The sequence below is a fragment of the Chondrus crispus genome, genomic scaffold (assembly GCF_000350225.1).
Source record: "Chondrus crispus Stackhouse genomic scaffold, scaffold_75, whole genome shotgun sequence".
Taxonomy (NCBI): Eukaryota; Rhodophyta; class Florideophyceae; order Gigartinales; family Gigartinaceae; genus Chondrus; species Chondrus crispus.
In genome coordinates this window covers 82,596-101,891 of record NW_005178692.1, presented here as the reverse complement: position 1 = coordinate 101,891, position 19,296 = coordinate 82,596, and positions in this window count along the sequence as shown.

The window sequence follows — 19,296 nt, the reverse complement described above, 5'->3', positions numbered from 1 at the left end:
GTCGAGGCGTTGATCCGCTCCTGCGTGCGCGCGACCTACCCCGACCCGCTCTACCATACTGCTACCGGGCCCGTGCCCGGTTCCGTGAGCAGGAGGAGTCACCCGTCTTCGGCCGATCAAGGGTCACCGTCGTACTGTTAGCTACACGCCTCCGCCGCTGGGGTTTCTTATGCTCCAATGGTCTCCCGACCTTGAAGACCCTCGCAGATCGACACGAGAAGATCGTCGCTGTAGTGTAATGCGCCTGTCAGGCAGAGACCGCGGTCCGATGGTCCAGCAAAAACAACAACAGGAACAAAAAGAAGAACGGCCGATGGCACAGCGCTACGGAGTGTCCGACTCTCCCTTTTTCGTTTAAACGAGCTTGCGACTCGTAGTAGCTCAGATCCCTGATAGGGGGGAGCACAGAGAAATAGCCCGGCCCGGGATCGATGTGGTAGAGACTTGCGAAGAGAACTGCTTGACGAGTGTGGGGTGGGGCGCGTACTTAGGTACCCCGGTTCTACTGGGTTGTAAGGCCAATGCTCGTTGAGCTTCTTCGACACCTTGTAACGCGACAAGGCCTTCGACGAGGGCGTCGCAACGCAGCCCGACGGGATGAAATGAAAGTAGCAGCGCTACGTAAACTGTGCCGCCCGATTGCTCGAAACACCTCCACCGGTTCGGTCGCAACCAAGGCCGATCGCACCAACACTGGCTTGTAACGCGACGAAGCCCTTCGAGGGAAACGTCGTTGCAACAGTCTCCGTCGGAAAATGGGTCACAGTGGCAGCGCTACGTCAACTGTGTCGCCCGATGGCAAAGAGACCTACACCGCTTCGGTTTCAACCGAGGCCGATGGCACCAACACAAGATAAGGGAAAATAAGTAGAGTTAGAGATAGAAAAGGATGGGGAAATAAAGGAAAAGAAAAGGGAACCCCCGAGCGCAAAGGATAAAGTAATCTGTAGTTAACGGGAATGTCTTGTAAAAGACAGACTTCATCCAAGGCGATATCAGACTCTGGCAACTCGGGTTCGACTGGGAAATAAACGGAAAAGGAATGGGACCCCCGAGCGCTGAAGGATGCCGTAGGCTTAGGTAAAAGGGAGCGTCTTGGTAGAGACGGACTTCGACCAAGGCGACATTCAACTCCGGCAACTCGGGTTGGTTTATTGACTTGGTCGGTCAAAGGGCTAAGTTAAATGGAGCCCCGCCGGGGCGAGTACAGTAGCTCCCGGCTCTAGATTCTAGATCTAATTAGTAAATAAATTAAATAATTAAAAAAATCGTGCGCTTCGTCGCACACGTGTGTCCCACAAACCCGGATTACAGTATCCAATTTGTTTCCTTTTTCACTTCTTTTCACCCCCCTCGTCAGGTGCGTATTGCACTGCAGTCGCTTTTCTCCGCGTCCGAACGCGTCGAGATGAGCCAGGAGTACGAACCTTCCATCCGCTCCGAAGTGGCGGACCCGAATCTGGTCGCTATGCAAGCCACATCCGCCGCGTCGGGCGAGGGCGACGCAGGTCCTCGATACCGCGAACCGTCGCCCGGGTCCTCCGAAGAACAAGCGTCGGCGATGTTTGAACGGACAGCAGATTACATCGAAGAAGTACGTACTTCGCTCCATATAGACGTATCGGACGCCGTGTACTCTCGTTGTATCGTTGTATGGCCAAACTCCGCTCCCTACGTGGAGGGAGGTTCGACCGGGTCAGCCAATCGTTAAAGAATCTCCGAGCACTAATCGACGGGTTGCAATCGCGATTAGTGCTCGTCGAAGACTCACGCCTCGTTTCGCCCGGACCGTCCGGGCAAGGTCGTCCCGAAAGGCCGACCTCAACGAGACGACCTGAAAAACGACCGTCCCCGTCGGCGGAACAGTTGGGTGCGTTCGCGCACCTCTCTGCCGAGCTCAACACCACACGTCGGCGTGCCCTTGACATGGAACGTACCATGGCCGAAAGACTACCCGGTGGCCCCCCGAGGGGGCCCGGTGGTGCCGTACTTCCGGGTGCAGCCGCGTCGCAAGGATGGCGTCCGACTGGGGCCTACCCCAGTCGCGACGCAGGAGAAAGACGACCTCCAGTGGACGCCAACGTGGCTTCCGAGACCCAAGCTCTACCACCCGCCGCCGGAAGCAGGTGGCAGACCGGACAAGCGCCGTATCGAGACGACCCCGACCTTGGAGGAGCCGCCGCGGATTCGGAGAACCCGTGTTCTCCGTCCATCCCCGCTGGGGCAGCTACCCGCCGGTTGATTACGACGAGCATCCATGTCCGGTAGACGTCCGTACGCTACCTGTCACCCCCTTCGGCACGCTAGGCCCCGCTGAACCCGGACTCGAGCCAGTACACACGATGATCCAAGATTTTAGCGCCGTCGCTGACTATCGTATGTACCGCTTGGATAAGATGTCGAGGCTCGTCAACTCGGGTGACGCGGGACGCATCGCGAAGTACGTTCAACGCCGCCGTGGGATCCGTCCCACGACGAAGAGCTTTGACGGTACGAATTAGATCCAACTCCTACCGTTCCTGAAGGATATCCGGATAACCTTCAACTCGCAATACCTGACCGAAAGTGTTGCGAGTCCTGGCGCACTTCTTACAGCGCGACGCGGAGCGCCTGTATACGAGTTATACAATGCGTGGCTGTGGTGCAATGCGCCTGGTAGGCAGTGGGCAAGGTCGAAGACCCTCACGGCCCGAAAACAAACAAACAAACGAAACAACCAAAGCCGCCGCCGGCGCAATGCCACGGAGTCTTCGGAGCTCCCTTTCCCTCTATGCCGACTTGCGGCCCGCGGTAGCTCAACTCCCTAAAAAGGGGGGCAAAGGAAGAAAAGCCGGGCCCAGGTTTATAGGCGTGGTAAACACTTGAAAAGGCAAATGCTCGACGAGTGCGGGGTGTCTAGGCAGACCGAACCCGCTGGGTCGTAAATCCAATGCTCGTGGAGCGCCTTGATACCTTATACCCTTGATAAGGTCTTCGACGGGGACGTCGCAACGTAGCCCGTCGGGAAAGAAGAAAACGTAGAAGCGCTACACCGTCGTACAGCCCGATGGCAAAATACCAACACCGGATCGGTCGCAACCAGATTCCGATGGAACCAACGCTATCTTATATAGAAGATAAGATCTTCTTCGAAGACTTCGTCGCAACAGCCTCCGACGGAACAGACAACAATAGCCGCGCTATACCTTCGTACTGCCCGATGGCAAAGTACCAACATGGGATCGGTCGCAACCAGATTCCGATGGAACCAACTCTGAGAAAAGCACCACTGGTGCACCAACACAGAAGCCCGATGGCTAATGACGTCACGTTGCGGATCGCAATCTTACAAGGTGGGACCAACTCAAGATTAAGAGAAATAAAGGATAGGGAAATAAAGGAAAAAAACAAGACACGGGACCCCCGAGCGCTGAAGGATGCCGTAGGCTTAGGTAAAACGGAGCGTCTTGGTAGAGACGGACTTCGACCAAGGCGACATTTCAACTCCGGCAACTGGGGTTACCTTTACTGACTTGGTGGTCAGCGGGCTAAGGTATATATCGCCCGGCCGGAGCCACTACAGTAGCTCCCGGCGCTAGATCCTAGATCTAATCTAATGTCAGCGAAATTAATGCTAACTAATTAACTAAATAAAATAAAACAATTAAAAATTAAAACTGTGCGATTATTCACACGTGTGTCCTCCAACCCGGACTACTTGTCATATCCAATTATTTTTCTTTTCGTTCCAACCCCATGTGGAGCCCATTATTGCACTACATATCCCCCTCCAGAGCGCCCTTGTACAGCGCCAAGCCATCGTATAATCTCCTGCCGTCTCCATTCTTCTCAACCGTCAATCACTCTGCGCGGCAAGCTGACAAGGGTAAGAAGAAACATCATGTCTCCGCCTATCTCAGAGGGTACCGTCGATATTACCAACAAAAACCGCCCCGGCGTCGGATATTCGCGAGACTCTTCTGAGCCTTGGGAACTCCCCCCTGTTCCTTCTCGTCCTCATCCTCCTGTCTCCCTGCCGTCCCTTCCTGCGAATCCCATAGTTCCATCCCCTACGGTGGCTGAAACTGCCAAACCATCGAGCTCCTCAGTCCATTTCGGTCTGAACCTCCTCCCACTCCCCATGCACGATCATCGCTAGGAGATGAGCTCCCTTTGCAAACTCTCCCGAAAGAGTCGTCCTCCTCAGCTAGTCGCACTACCAGTCTACTCGTCATACCCATCCCGGGATGCGAGGGGACTCCAATTCCCCTTGCTGCCTCTGCTCCTCCTGACCCACAACTTCTCATACAGGGGTCAACATCTCCCTCGCCCTTCAATTCCGACAGGGCTTGTCCCATGTCAAGGATCTATACGACACTTCTGAGAGCCCACGGGGTTGCGGAGGAAGCCCTACGAGGTGCTCCCCTCGCCTTACGTCTCTCCCAGAAGGTAAATTCCTTCCTAGTCCGACTCAATGAACCCTCCATTCCTCCGCTCCTTTCCAATCGGACTTCCCACATTCTGTCCATGCCAAGAACCGATCGGTGACACTTAATTAGCTGCGTCGTGACAAACTCTGAAATAAAGTGTCCTGCATGCCCCTCTGTTGTTCTCAATTTCCTCCTCTTTTTCTTTCACAATTTTTCCTTCTCTTTTTCCATGTCAATATTTCCTCCTTTTCATCCTAGCCTGGGTCCTCAATTTTTTCTCCCCTTCCTCTTCTCCATTTTGCCCTCCTCTTTCTTCGATCGGCGTTTGTAAAACGCGACTCGTTACATTCCTGCACAGTTCTTTCGCGTTGCACGACATGTTACCTTTTTAACATCGTGGTTGGAAGTGTGCTGGCGACTTCGCAATATGGTCCGAGCGTCAGGCCCATGCTGACGTCAAACATACCATAAAAATACTGAACTGGCGGCGGACGATCCGCTAGGAAACCTCTGCCCATCAAATTACGGTGGGGACAAAAACCAGGGTCATTTTTTCTAGTTATGACGATCTAGGCTTTACCCTCCCTGTCCTTGGCAGCGTCCCTCACGTTCGCAGATTCTTATTCGTGACACGATTGGTCATGCAACGTCAATGACGTCGCCTCTGGGCTCGTTCGAGGTGTCTTCCGTATTGTTGAATTTCTGCCTAAGTTGGCAAATCTGGGGGCAGCTGTGAAACAAACGTTCGAATTTGATAAAATTTGGACGTCTTCCGAACAATCGTCGGAGAACTCAATATTTCCTTATTATATCATCGGCATGTCCGCTGGTTGCGTTGATGAAGATTCAGTGTTACGATTGCCGGCGATGCGGCTCGTATCAAGCCGAAACGGCATATTACTGTCCCCTTATGGACGTCCATAGATGGTAGAGAAGACGATTGGGGTTCCTCATACACGTCCGTTCATACGCCTCGCAATGTTTGTTGACCGCCTCTCAATGAGCTACCAGTTGGGTCATGCCCCTTTTTGTCGCGTGCCCGACCGACATGTCTCCTCTTGACAATTTCCAACTCGAAGTCTGGGTCTCGACTGCGCAAAGATTAATGTTCAGGTTCACTGCGCTTGTGTTCCTCGTGAATGGCATGGTCGTGCAAAAATCGGGGATTTGCGGTTGCTGTGACACAGCAAATGGAGAGCGTCTGGGCACTGGTGACGTTTTGGGCGGACGGTTTCCAGATCGGTCATCGCATTCTCGGAGTGTAACTCCAAGTTTCCCTTTTGTTTCGAGTCCCTGGCGATGATCGCACCAAAAAACAAAAGTAAAGTAAAACAAAGTCTTTGAATACTGTAGAGACTTGGTCCACTTGTCCCACATCCACTCCTTCGGGGTGTTCAGGCACTTCCTTGGCCTTGTTGGTCACTCTCTGTCCGAAGAATGTCTCTTTCCAACATCCGCTCCGGCTTGGGGTCCAAGCAGCCGATCCCAACTTCTCGTGTCCCTGTGTGTTCGCTCCTCATTGCATTTTCTTTTCCTTGATCGGCCCACGGACCTGTCACTGCCTTCAGAAATGCCCCCATCTTCCTTAGCCTTCAGGCTTTCCCGATGTCTATTTTCATGCCTCCACGAGACAATATCCCAGCTCTCCAACACATGATTACCTCCTCTGAGATTCCGTCTCGGGACGATAGCTACACATAAAAAATTTAAGGCTCTTGGAGTAGTCGAAACTCGATCCGATCCCCCATTCCCTCTTTTGTGCCTATCAGGGTGGTAACCCGCTACAGCTCATGTCTCCGACAATTTCCCTATTCTTCCTCCCGCTTATTTTCGAACTCCGTCTTCCAAACGGACAGTGTCCTATTGTCCTCGCGGCTTCTTCGGCGAAACTCATAATTGGTACCCTTGGTAAGTCGCGGAGAAGCTTTGATATGTCGAAACAAAAAAGTAGCGGTCGTTGCTATGCTCTATCCCTTCGGTCGGAGTTGCCGATCTCAAGTGTGAGCGCCGTGCACGATGCTCAAACGCTCCGTTTCAATTTTGTCCTTGAAATAGCGCGGTGAGGACGTCGTGAGTGTCTCCTGTTGCGTTCTTAAAGCCTTTGCAGGGGATACCCCGTTCTGCGATTGTCAATTTGGCGAGGTCAACGAGTTTCTCTTTCTGCCGGTGACCGATCGCGTGCGGAAGTCCATTTTGCTGTGGTCATATTGACTTCCGCTTCGCTCTCCCCGACATGCCCAAAAAACATATAGAAATAGTTTGTCCTTTTTGGTAACGCGGTGAACGTGACCTGGGCAGCCGGCTAAAGCAACGTCCTTGATCGCTGGCTAGTTGTCGACAGTTGCAGCGCACTGGTTGGGTGATAGAGTACACAGAACACCGCACAGGTATACTGATCATGCCCGGTTCGTGTCACGGCGTCGGACCTGCGGGGGTTCCGAGACTTTTAATCTTACGAATTCCACGAGGCTTCGACGTCAGCGTCAAACAATATTTTCAAAGGATCGCAGGGAAGCTCTGGCCCTTGAGTTTCCGTTTGCTCGCGACCGGAACCTCTTCAAAAAATAAGTAGTGAAAAAGTAGACGGCATTTTGATCTTTTGGAGCACGACATTATTGATGGGTCAAGGCCGACGAGGCGGCGTGCCACAGTTCAGTTCGATCTCCGTTGAGCCGCCTCGGTTCCAACTCCCTGCACTTGGTCGGGGAACAATCATGTTGACGGCAACCTGGGTTCGTTGCCGTCTGGATATCCTTCGCGTTTCGTCCGACAGTCGAACACGACAGTCCTGAAGTGGTGTCCAACTGCCCATCAGGCGTTTGTGAGAAACGAACTAGGAAGTTCAGCTCCAATAAGTTATTAGTAGAGCGAGGGGGTATTTATGCATCGCAGTTTGGGTGGTAGGTGTTCTCTTGTTGCGCACGATATGCGTCTCCATTTAGCTCTGTCACCGACAGCTGCGCGATCGCCAGTAATTTTCTTTTTCTTTCAATTCTCCGAGCTCATCGAGACGATCCTCAATTTCGAGTAGCCCGTGACACGGGGCGTCATTCACTGCCCCTTCGTATCCTTTCCAAAAGCGTGTCGGCAACGATCGTGATCTGGTTGATAGCTGCGACGAGATGCGACTTTGTAGCAGTGTCGGGGCGAGAGCGGGGTTAAATCGGGTTGCATCGAATAACGCGTTTTTGATCGCGACAACTACCGATTTTGTATCAAGGAATTCACCTGCACACGTCGACACGTGTATCCACCGACTTTGTCTTAAAATTTCGTCTTCCCATCAGAGGTACCCAAGGGTACCCGCTACCTTTCCCTTCGAAGTCAAAATGGCTCTTCGTCTCTGCCGCACTCGCTGAATCCGTGCGCCCTAATTTCTCCTCAGTATATGCAGTGGTCAATCGGCACTGTCTCCGAGCTTTTGGACCTTCTCCAGGGATGCGGTCCATCCTCTTGCCCGTCTCCGGCACGTACTCCTCTCCCTCGTCTAAAGGTCAAGTTTCTTTCGCCTGAGAGAACCACTCCGTTAGGCACGTACGACTTAAACTAAGTCTCCTCGGGACGCATGCTTTCACTTCCCTTGCTAATATCCTCTTGCTCGTGCGATGAAACTGGACGTCCTCCGTGTCAAAACCCTGATGCCCCCTTTCCCCCGGGCCGTGGGAGCCTCTACTTTCCTTTGTCGTGGCTCTCACTCGAGGCTCTGACGTCGCCCCTTTTCCAAGACTTTCTTCATACGGGTCCCTTTCGATCGTCCCTTCGCGTCAATCAGCAGACATCCCTTGTCGCGAGAGGTGCTACTCTCTTCCATTCGGACTCTCCTCTCAATTCTCCTTTCTCGTGCCCACTGTGCATATCCCGTCTGATACAGCCTTCCCTTAGTCGAATAGACCAGCGGTCCCACGCATCTCGCCCCGTACACGGGCTCTCGATTGGCCTCACCCATGCGGACCGGCAGACCTACTGCATCTTTCCACACTCCCTTTTTCGTCAATTTGACACCTCCCTTCTTTTCATTCCCGTTCGCCTTTCCAATTGTGTCACGCTTACTCATTTCTGCAGCCGTCTGGTAGCGACCAGACGCTTCCTAAATTGGGAACGGCCCCTCGATCAGCCGATCGCCTGAACTGCCTTCCCCTGGTAGGCTGTGCTTGATCTCTATCATCAGGCTGGATCCTTCGTATAATGCGTTTCCCTCTCGTCTCGAAGACCACGTAATAGCTTAATCACGGTCGTCGAATGGCACTTCTCTTTGCTCGTAGACGTCCAGCGTATTCGCCTGGAAGTCGTGCCCTTGCTCGGGGGTTGCCGACCGAAGTGCGGTGTGCGTGGAGAAAATAAGCAAAAGCAAAACAAATAAAACGAAACGACACAGAATAGCGAAATAGAAGAAAGTGGGTAAGTAAATCCTCGATGAGGATGTTAGTCATTGGAGAGCTCGCGTTCCAAAACGGGTTCGTTCCGCAGGGTTGCCGTCGGCTTGTGTTTCGCATGGTCTCAATCTTAGCGAATGGATGAGAATGTCTCCTGGGTGTCTCTTTCGAGCCGGGTCAGATCGCAGCTTCGACGCGGGATCGCCTTGAGCTTGTGTGCCTTCGGCTGTGAAAATTGCCAACATCAGCGAACCCCTATTTCTTTCAATCAAATTAAGTCTCACGGGTGCGGATCGCTGTTTCGAACGTCATTCCTTCTTTGTCCGTGGATGACGTGTGGGGGTGATCCTGTAGACTCCGTGCCTCCTCGGGGAATCCCCTACTTCTCTAACGCCTTGAAAACGCGTCGCGTATCCACTCCTTCCTTTGACGGGACTCCGTCCTTTGCTCTTCTGGCGCTCCTCACTCTGACTTTCCTCCTTCGCACTTCTGCCCTCTCCATCGTCTCGGATTTCCAGACTCTTCTTGACACGATCACCCTGGTAGTGCGCGGCCGGCTTGCGGTGGCAGGGGCAACTTCTTCTTTCGAAAATATCTCACAACCGCGCTGCCCGGTAACTGCGCAACCGGTTCCCACGTCGCGTCCTTCGTCCCATACCCATACCACTTCAATCTAAGGATTAATTCCTCACCTTGATATCCGTGGACGATGATCTTCTCTATCACATACTCAGCGTCCATATCCTCGCCCTCGCGTCCGGGGTTATTTACTTCCCCCTCCTGAAGATCCTCCGATGTCTCTAACTCTGCTGAATTAACTATCGGCTGTAGATCTTGCGGTATCTCCGCTGACCGATTTCGACTACAAAATTTTCCTCGACCTCTTGTGTCTGCGCCTGCGCGTGAGGATCGTTCTCACTCTCCATCGCGTCGCGTCCTTGATCTGTCACGTGTCCGCTTAGGTACTGTAGGACCAGATGAAGACCTGATATGGGCGCTTGTTCCATTGGACTTGGGGCCAGTTCTACTCGATCTCGCGAAACGCGTTCCTCCTGATCACCAATGGCGATGACAACCGTATTCCTGTCTGACTGCTTGAATGCATACGGACCCGTGGCCACTTGTGCCAATTTGTGTTTAAGTTACGTAGCCGTACCTTGCTCCTTTCGAAGGAACACGTAGGACCCTACGGGTATGTCGTACTTCGGCTTGCAAAGTCTCGCATCGAAATTTCGCTTATATCTCGCCTGTTCCTTGCGTAGGCTCCCGCCTGCGGTCTTCATCAGACTCTCCAACCATGATTGCAATTTTAGATAATAGGCTCTCGGGGAACCAAATTGTTCCAAATGAGGTTGCGCCTGTAGCGCAAGGCTTCTCGGTGCCCGAGCTAATACCAGCTCAAATGGGGCGATGTTCGCAGTTCGGTGAACTTGTGTGTTGTAGGCGAACGTCACTGCGTCGCTAAACAAGTCCCAATCCTTCGGATGGTCTCCAATATACTTCCGTAGCGCGGACAATATAGTCCGATTAAATCTCTTGACTTGGCCGTTGGCTTGCGGGTCGTACGTAGTTGTGAAGACATTCCTGATGCCAAGAATTCGGCAAATATTCTGGAAGTACTTGGCTGTGAACTGCGTCCCATTGTCGGCCAGCAGCTTCACAGGGGGTCCATAAATGAAAACCCAGTTGTGTACAAAGGCCTGCGCAATGTGCGCGGCGGAATCTTCTTCAACGGTACGGTCCGTACTATCTTCGAATAGCGGTCTCTGATCACTAAAATGTACCGGTTGTCCCGACTTGTAGTGATGAGCTCTCCGAGTATATCAATCGAGACAAATTCCAATGGAGCGTTCGGCGTGAACAGCTGTATCTCCTTCGCGTTCTTCCTGAGCTTCACTCTTTCTCGCGTGCAATCCGCGCAATTCCTCGCTACCGCGTAGGAATCCAGCGCAATTGTAGGCCAATAAAACGATATTCTCAAGGTCTTATACAGTTTCCTGCCTCCTGGGTGCCCTGCTAATCTAGCATAATGGCCCAACCCTAGGACACGGTCCTTCAGTGATTGTGGTATTACCACTTGTACGAACTCCGCATAGGTTCGACATAAAATTCCTTCAAATTCCTCGGCCTCCGTTGTGAACGACTTCGTTCTTCCTTCTTCCATTTTCTCCTTCGTTCGAATACAGAAACGGTCGACGTCCCGCTCGCGTAGGGGCTCTTCCGGAGCGATGGCTTGGAATTGACCGAGACGATCCGAGGCGGCCCCCCCTTCAAGAGCGAGGAGGTCGTCTAAACGCTCAAAGTCTTCGCCTTCGTCCTCCAGGGCTTCCACTTGTTCCACCATGAAACATAGTATCTCCTCGTCAACGTCGTTGCTAGTTTCGCCCTTGGTCAACAATCTTGACAACGCGTCCGCTTGTGTGTTGAACTTTCCTTTCTTGTATTTGATCTCAAAATCAAATTCCGAGAGGCGTAGCCTCCATCGGATTAAACGTCCACTACGGTCCGTTACATTCATCAGCCACCTCAACGAGGAGTGGTCGGTATGGACTATGAAGTGCTCCCCGTATAAATACGGTCTCAAGGTCTGGACGGCCCAAATGACGGCCAAACATTCTTTTTCAGATACAGAATAATTTCTTTCGGCAGCAGCCAGCGTTCTCGAGGAGAACCCAATGGGTTTACGCTGTGCATCAGGGTGCGTTTGAAAAAGCGCGGCCCCAATCTGATAATCGCTCTCATCGGTGTCCACTGAATACGGGAGGTCCTTCCTTGGCAACGCCAGCACGGGTGGTGCTAAAATGGCGTCCTTGAGCTTATGGAAAGCTGCCTTGCACGGTTCGTTGAACTCCGCGATTTGTACCGGTTGTCCTTTCTTCAGCAGTTGGTTTAACGGATGCGCGATTTTCGCGTACTGTGGGACAAATCTTCGATACACGTTACACAAGCTGAGAAAGCTCCTCAGCTGTGTTTTTGTTTGAGGGTACCTCACTTGTTGCAAGGCCGCGGTGCGGGCGGCATCGACTTCTAACGTGCCGAGCCGTACTACATGGCCTAGATACTTGATTCTTTCGACGAAAAATTCGCACTTGCGCAGCATCAGCTTGACTCCTGCTTTCTACAGAACTGAGAGGATTTCGTCAACATGGACCATGTGCTCCTCCCAAGACTTGCTGAAGAAAATGATGTCGTCTAAATAGACTGAGCAAGATTTCCAACGGAAAAGCGAGAGCAGATTATCCATTGCTCTCTGAAACGTCGCTGGCGCTTTTGTGAGCCCAAAGGGCATCCTTGCGAATCGATATAAACCGGAATGACATGAAAAGCCGTCTTGTCCCGGTCATTCTCTGGAATTGGTATTTGCCAATACCCTGAAATGGCGTCCAACTCCGAAAAAACTTTGGTGTCACCAAGCGAGTCTAAACACTCGTCCATCGTTGGTAAGGGGTACGTATCCCTAACTGTAACTGCATTCAATTTCCGATATTCGAGGCAGAAGCGCATCGATCCATCTGGTTTCGGAACCAGCAATACAGGCAATGCCCATTCTGATTGTGCCGGCTCAATAACTCCTTCTTCCAACATCTTCTGCACCTCCAATTCTTCAATCTCCCGGGCTTCCGGATCGGCCCGGTATGGAGCTTGCGCGATGGAGCGAGTCTCTGGGGTCAACTCAATCCGATGGACCGTGGTGTTGATCTCTCCGAGAGCCCCGTCCCACATGCGTGAGTACTTCTTCAACATCTGACGGAATCTCTCGCGCAGCCGGTCCGGCACGTGGCTCAGGTCGAGTTCCTCCACGTCCGGCGGTGGGGGCTCGATCCGTCGTTCCGGCTTCGTAGATACCGTCGCGGAGAGCTCGCCCGACCGTTCCTCCAGCTGGTCCTGGCGTTCTTGTTCCGACGATGTACTTCTTCTGGCGCCCTTAGGCGGCGATGTAGAATTAATAAAATTTCCTTCTGTCCTCTTTTGAACTCCAAGCACTTCTCCGATTGTAGTCTTGCTTTCCAAAACGGCCCTGAAGTGGGGTAAAAGCTCTGCTACCACTTGACCCTTCTGAACCCTGACAGGATACGGTCCGAAGTTCGCCACTATTAAGCGAAAGGGCCTGTCAGGCTCCACTTCAGCCACCCCGTTTGAACTCACCAACCCGTGCTTGTCGTACAGAGGCGAGTAGGGCTGGACCACGATGAGACCGTCTCTTTTTGAAACATATTGGACTACTTGCTGCGTCCCTGGTTCAATCGTCGTCGCCTTAGCCACTTTCACTTTTGGGGATATCTTTTCCCCTTTTCCATCTTCCTCGTCCTCTCCCTGAACGAGAGTCCGTTTCCCTTTTCCCGGCGAGAATTTCCGCACAATCGGAACCTCCGAAATCCCCACCAACTCCACCTTCCTCCTCCGAGGGTAAATAGCTTCTACCAACCAATCACAGTAGTCCGCGCCTAGAATTTTGCGGCACGGCGAGTTTCTCGCATACTATAAATTTGGCTGTAGCCACAAATCATCCAAGCCTCACAGGCATCTTGATCGTACAAACGGTGCGAAGCGGCCTATTATTGGCATCGCCGATGTCCTGCGTGGGTCCAAAGGAGACCAGAGTTTCCAGACCTGCGGGAAGTTCCGATTTCCGAATCAGGTTCGGGCCAGCGCCTGTGTCTGACACGTACAGTACGCGGCTCATTAGCCCGACCGTCGGTCCAATGTCTGCGAAAACCTTATAATTTTTCCTCGCAAGGACTAGAATCTTCTCGGGACGCTCCCTACGCTTGACCCTGTACCAGGGGCACCGGACTTCTGTCAGCGGGTCGTCCTTGCCTCTGCGCAAATTTTCTTGACCCGTACGGGTTCTGTCGGCTTTTCAACAATTCCCATTACCTCCTCGTCGGGGACTACCTCCTTCTCCGAAATCGGGGAACGGAACGAAGTCCCGGACATGGTTCGGCTGACACATGTCCCTCTTTCAAACTTATTTGAGGTTCCCTTCATCAGTTTCCCTACCGCGGCGGGTTTCTTCTCACGTCTGACGATGGCCCTGCGGCCGGCTTTCCCGAAGTTCGGTTCGAACCCTCTCTTGACGCACTCGGCGTGCTCGCGGTTTGCGATTCGAACCATTGCTTCACCTTCAGGTAGCTCGTCGACGGAATTCCCAGCCTCTCCATCGGGTACAGTGCCTCATAGTTCCCTAGAACTCGATGCATCTCTCGGAACGAGAGCAGGCACGTGGGCGCCGTGCCCCTTCTCATAGAAATGATAGCATATGAGGCCATGGGTCTTCTGAGGGTACTGCGGCCTCGACGGACCGCGGGCCGGAGGCCTTCCTGACCACCCCGGTCTTCGGAAATTCGTACCCTTGTCCTCCATAGGAATTCTTGGCGCCGGCGTGTGACCGCGCCCCTGAAATGCCAACACGGGATCCGTGGCCTCCGTATACGAGTCGTCCGTATACGCGCGCGTCGGTAGCGTTGACGCGTCGACCGAACCACCTTCTCCGTATCCATTTCCATCCGATGTCCCAATAGAGTTGCCTTCGGCGATAAATGCGTTTCTATAACCAGTTTCGTCCTGGCTCGGATAATTTCGTTCTTCTGACCCAGAAATTGACTCGGCCAGGTTGGCAGCGCCGCGAATTTTTCTGGATAGGGCCCCAACCTTGCGGTTGGCTCCCGTCCGCAGCGATGCTGGTGCTTGTATCGTCACCCTTTTGGTCTTCTTTTCCCTTGAGCGGCTCGCTGACCCGTGGGCCTTTGCGTAGTTAACCAATCTTAGGAAGGACACGTCCCTGTTATCCTGTCGATATTGGGACACCATCGGCTTGATACTTGCGTCGAGCCCTTCGATGAATATCGTCATCTCCTCTTCCATGGAATAAACATTCCCGCAACGATTGCTCGCGTCTGTCAGACGAATTTAGAATTCCATCTCGTCTTCAGACGGTCGCTGTTGGACTTCTCCCAATGCGAGTACGGCTTGGCGGATCGCTTCGTCAGTGGCGAAACTTCGTAGTAGCCACTGCACAGCCTCCGGCCAGACGGAAACCTTTCCATGATGGAACCCGGCCATATGTGACACAGAAGTGTACTGTCTCAAGGCGATGCCTCCAAGGAACTCGGGCAGCAAACGAATTGCTTGCCCATCGTTCATTTCTTGAGTATCAAATTCCTGAACCAACTTGGCCAAAAAATCCAACACACGGACCCCTTCTTCTCCAGAAAACGTGTTGTCCCTCTTCACTATCGGCGGTATGTCTCTCGTAATTTTTCGCACGGCGGTCCGCCGAGAACTCAACAAATATGTCTGCAGATTTCTGAGACGGTACGTCCGGTACGATAACAACTTCTTGAAGAGGTAGTTGGTCGGATTCAGCTCCTCCAATTCCTCCCAACGCGGCCCGCGTCGCGTAGGGACGTCCTCTGGCTCAGCGTCCCTGTCTCTCTTCGAGGCAGACGAAGTGATCCCGCCCCGTCTGGAGGTAATTTTCTTGAACTGCGAAATTCCGTTTCCTTCCTCTGAACGATATTTGGAATCGCCGGCATGGTTCGACGAACCGTCTTCGCCATCTTCGGAAAGACCATTCGATTCGGTCATTGAGTCTTGGTCCTCCGGCTCGTCACTACAGTGACTCTTGCTCCTGCGTCGCAGATTCTTCTTCGAAGTATTCGACTTGAAACTCCGCTGTCGCGCGCCTGTTATGAGACCCTCACTACGCCGACCGGAAGCGGGGGCGTTACGGTTCCCCATCTGTAGCCGGGAAAAAGATTAGTGCAACAGAAGCGCCGCGATAATGCTGCCGCCGAAGCGCGACGCTACGATACTTTGAGCAATGGATTACCGCTGCCCATCGCTCGAGCCCTACCCAAGGGTACGCACCGGCGGTGAGGAATATACCGCACGACGCACGCGCGGCTGAGCCGCGTAAAGCACGACCAAGCTCTCGACTTCAGCGACGGCGCCGCCTGCCTCTGTATGCGCGCGAATCGGGGCCGCTGCACGTAAGAGCATCCCTCGCCCTTACAGACCCCATGAGGACGCAGGCGCAGCGAAGGGCGGACGCGATGCCGTGGTTCCCAAGGGCAATTCTATGCGCGAATAGCCCGCCCGTATTGACAGGTGCGCTCACGGTTGCGAAACGGGGGCGCGAAGCTCTACAACGCTCGCTCGGTCGCGTTGTCCTTAGCGGAACCAACGCACTAACATGCCGCACTACTACGTTGGCGTGCATCCCTACGTACCCGCTGCCCCGTTCGCTGTGACCTCCCGATGCCGAACTCAGAGACAAGGATCCGCTTGGACTCGGCACGAATGAAAATAACGAGCATCGAGATTGTGCCCCCCCCTCTGCCCAGCTGCTCGTGAAGGGGCCATCGTCGTTCTCCTTGGGAGAAGTCCTTGACTGTACCTGTTGGACAGTTTTAGGCCAGGGAGAGGCTTCGCTTGTTACGGTTGAACGGTTCAAGGACGCAAAACGCCCTGGATGCAGCTCGCGCAGAGACGCTGCACGGGCTAGCAGAGGAACGCGGGCTGGAGGCGAAAGGTAGCAACCGACACGGGTCGCACGGCATCACGGGCATTGCTGTTGATTTTTTTGGCAAAAATGATTTTCGCGGGAAAACATCTTTTGTAATTTTTGGGGTGATTTTGTCAAGGACTCAGGTGCCGTCGGATACTGTACGCACCTGCGATTGGGTCGGTTTTTTTGCTTTTTGCCTGTTTATTCATTCAGAAACTGAGAAACTTCATGATTCTTCATGAAGAAAGGACTTTAGACCGTGGTAGCCACGACTTACACGTTGCCTTTACGTGCAACGTGTTATTAACACGTTGCCAACTTGTGCGTCGTGGTAATGCGCACGTGTGCAGTTGTAAAAGCTGTCACGTTCAACATAGGGTACTTTCGAGGCTCCTGGGAAAAGCAGCGATGTGAATCGGATGGAGGATAGACTCTATCTTGGGGCTGCGCGAGAGCACTGAACATGGTTACTGTGATATCCTCAGGCTCTGGATATGGACCACTTGCCTCACATGAGGCAAGAGGGCCAGTGGCACTGGTCCAGTGCCCGGACCAACCTCCGCTTCCGCGTCAGCCCAGAGACTGAGGCCTCGTTCTCTGCCGCACAGCGGCTGTACTACAGCGCGCACTGCAGAGACCGAGGGCGGAGGCGGAGCCTCGGTGATGGAGGTAGATGGGGGTTTTTGTGAGGTAAACCGCCAGGTACACGTCTACCTTGGTGCGGCCGAGGCGCGGGGGATGCGCAGTTGACGCGCTTGCGAGACCGTGGAGGTCGAGAAGGAGGCGCAGTGGCGGAGACGGAAAGTCATGACGCGGAGCGGAGTGACGTGTGCCGGTGAAAGAGGGAGGGAGGGACTCCCTCCTTATTGCCGTGATTCGATCTTCGAATTTCGAAGTCCGACTCGAGAATCAGGTTTGGATCAGACTGGACCACCGGCAGTGCCAGTCCGGCACAGGACCATCTCACTGGGGCTGCCTTTCGGACATATGGGATCCAGTCAAATTCCGCTGGGTCCGGTATCCGTATATCATGAATATCCGTGCCGCAGATACTCAGAGCGCTTAACATCTTGCATGCATCTTTTCAAGCATGCCATGAAGAAGCTTCGAAGCTTCTTCATGGCTGCAGTGCAATAAGGGGTTGCACAAGGGGGTGGTGGAAAAAGAAACTAAATTGGAATGTGAATACTGTGGTCCGGGATTGGGGGACACACGTGTGAATATTTGCGCAGTTTTTATTTTTATTATTAATTTTATTTAGTTAATTAGTCAGTATGAATTTTACTGACATTAGATTAGATCTAGGATCTAGCGCCGCGAGCTCCTGTAGTGGCTCCGGCTGGGCGATATATACATTAGCTCGCTGACCACCAAGTCAGTAAAGGTAACCCGAGCTGCCGGAGTTAGATCTCGCCTTCGTCGAAGACCGCTTCCGTTCACGCAACGCGCTTCACTTCTACGCTGCTAACGACATCCTCTATTGCTCGGGGTCCCATTCCTTTTCCTTATCCTTTACCATTACTATTTCTATCTCTATCCCCTATCCATTTCTGTTTCTGCTTCTATCCTTTTCTATCTGTTGGTGCCATCGGCATTGGTTGCGAGCGATCCGGTGTAGGTAGTTTAGCCATCGGGAAACACGATGTGTAGCGCTGCTACTGTTTCAAGTTCCGTAGGAAGGCTGTTGAAACGACGCCTCCGTCGAAAGTCTTACTGTATAAGACAGAGTTGGTACCACCAACTGCGATTGCGATCGCGCTGGTGATGGTGTTTTTAGCCATCGGGCAACATGTCGGTAGTAGCGTTGCTACACGGTTACGATCCCGTCGGGTAGTGCTGAACAAGCCCCCATCGAAGACCTTGAATTATACGCAAGGTGCTGAAGACGCTCGTCAAGCATTAGCCTTACAACCCAGAGAACCCCGGTTACATCCTCGTAGAAAAGCCCAACCGGCACTCGCCGAGCACTCAAGTCTTCACAAGTCTCTACCACCATTATCCTCCCGGGCCGGGCATCTTTCCTTTCCCCCCCGTCGGAGTTGAGCTACTGTGTGCCGCAAGCCCACAAAAAGGGAAAGGGAGTCTCGAACGCTCTTTCTCCGTAGCACGTGCCATCGGCAGTGGTTGTTTCTGTTGCTGTTTTTCTTCTTTTTGTTTGACCGTCGGACTGTGTTCGCGGCCTGCCAGGCACATTGCACTACAGCGAACACACGCGTACACGTGTAGGAGGCACGTACCACCGCGCGCACAGTACGCGTCTCACACGTGTGCTGTTAGCCCCGACGGCTGACAGCATTACAGCGCGGGACGACCCGCGCTACAGTAAGTTACTACAGCATAGCGGTACTGTAGTATTATGATAGACGCATTGTATAGATTAAATAAGAGCGAGATCGGCGGCAGCGTAGGCGGACAAGCACGGACTTGTCCACGACCTACCGCCTAGGTCCGTCTTCCAGCTTAACTAACAAGCTCGATCCGCCTTCGCGCGCGTTAACCGAACAAAGCGGGTAGGGGAAAGCTGCGTACTCGAGCGAGCGTAGATCCGCCTCCGCCCGTCAGCGCTGGTACGTTATCCAGCCCTGCTCCGGGGCGTTGAGACATAGATCGGCCCGCGCGTACGTTCGTCCCTGACCGTCCCGCTCTACCACGCTACCAGGGCCCGCTTCCCTGTCTCATTAGCTGTGTGTTCTCCCCGTCTTCTCGCCCTCATCCACGGTCTCGGTTGAGCTAAGGCATACACCCCTCGACGTCAGGGGGGTGTTTATGCCACAAGAACAACCCTATTTGAGCATTGGTTATACAACCCTTTAAGGAGAAACCCCGTTTCCGCTTGCTGCGGAGCCTGGCTTTTGCCAGAATGGAAAAATCGCAACAGAGCTGGTTTAGATATGGTTTACCCATTTCCACAAAACTCGGTTCTCCGCATCCACAGTTACACATCGGTAGCTCTGCAATTTCCGGATAGTTTTTCCTGTTGCCAATATAGCGATGTTGCCCTTCA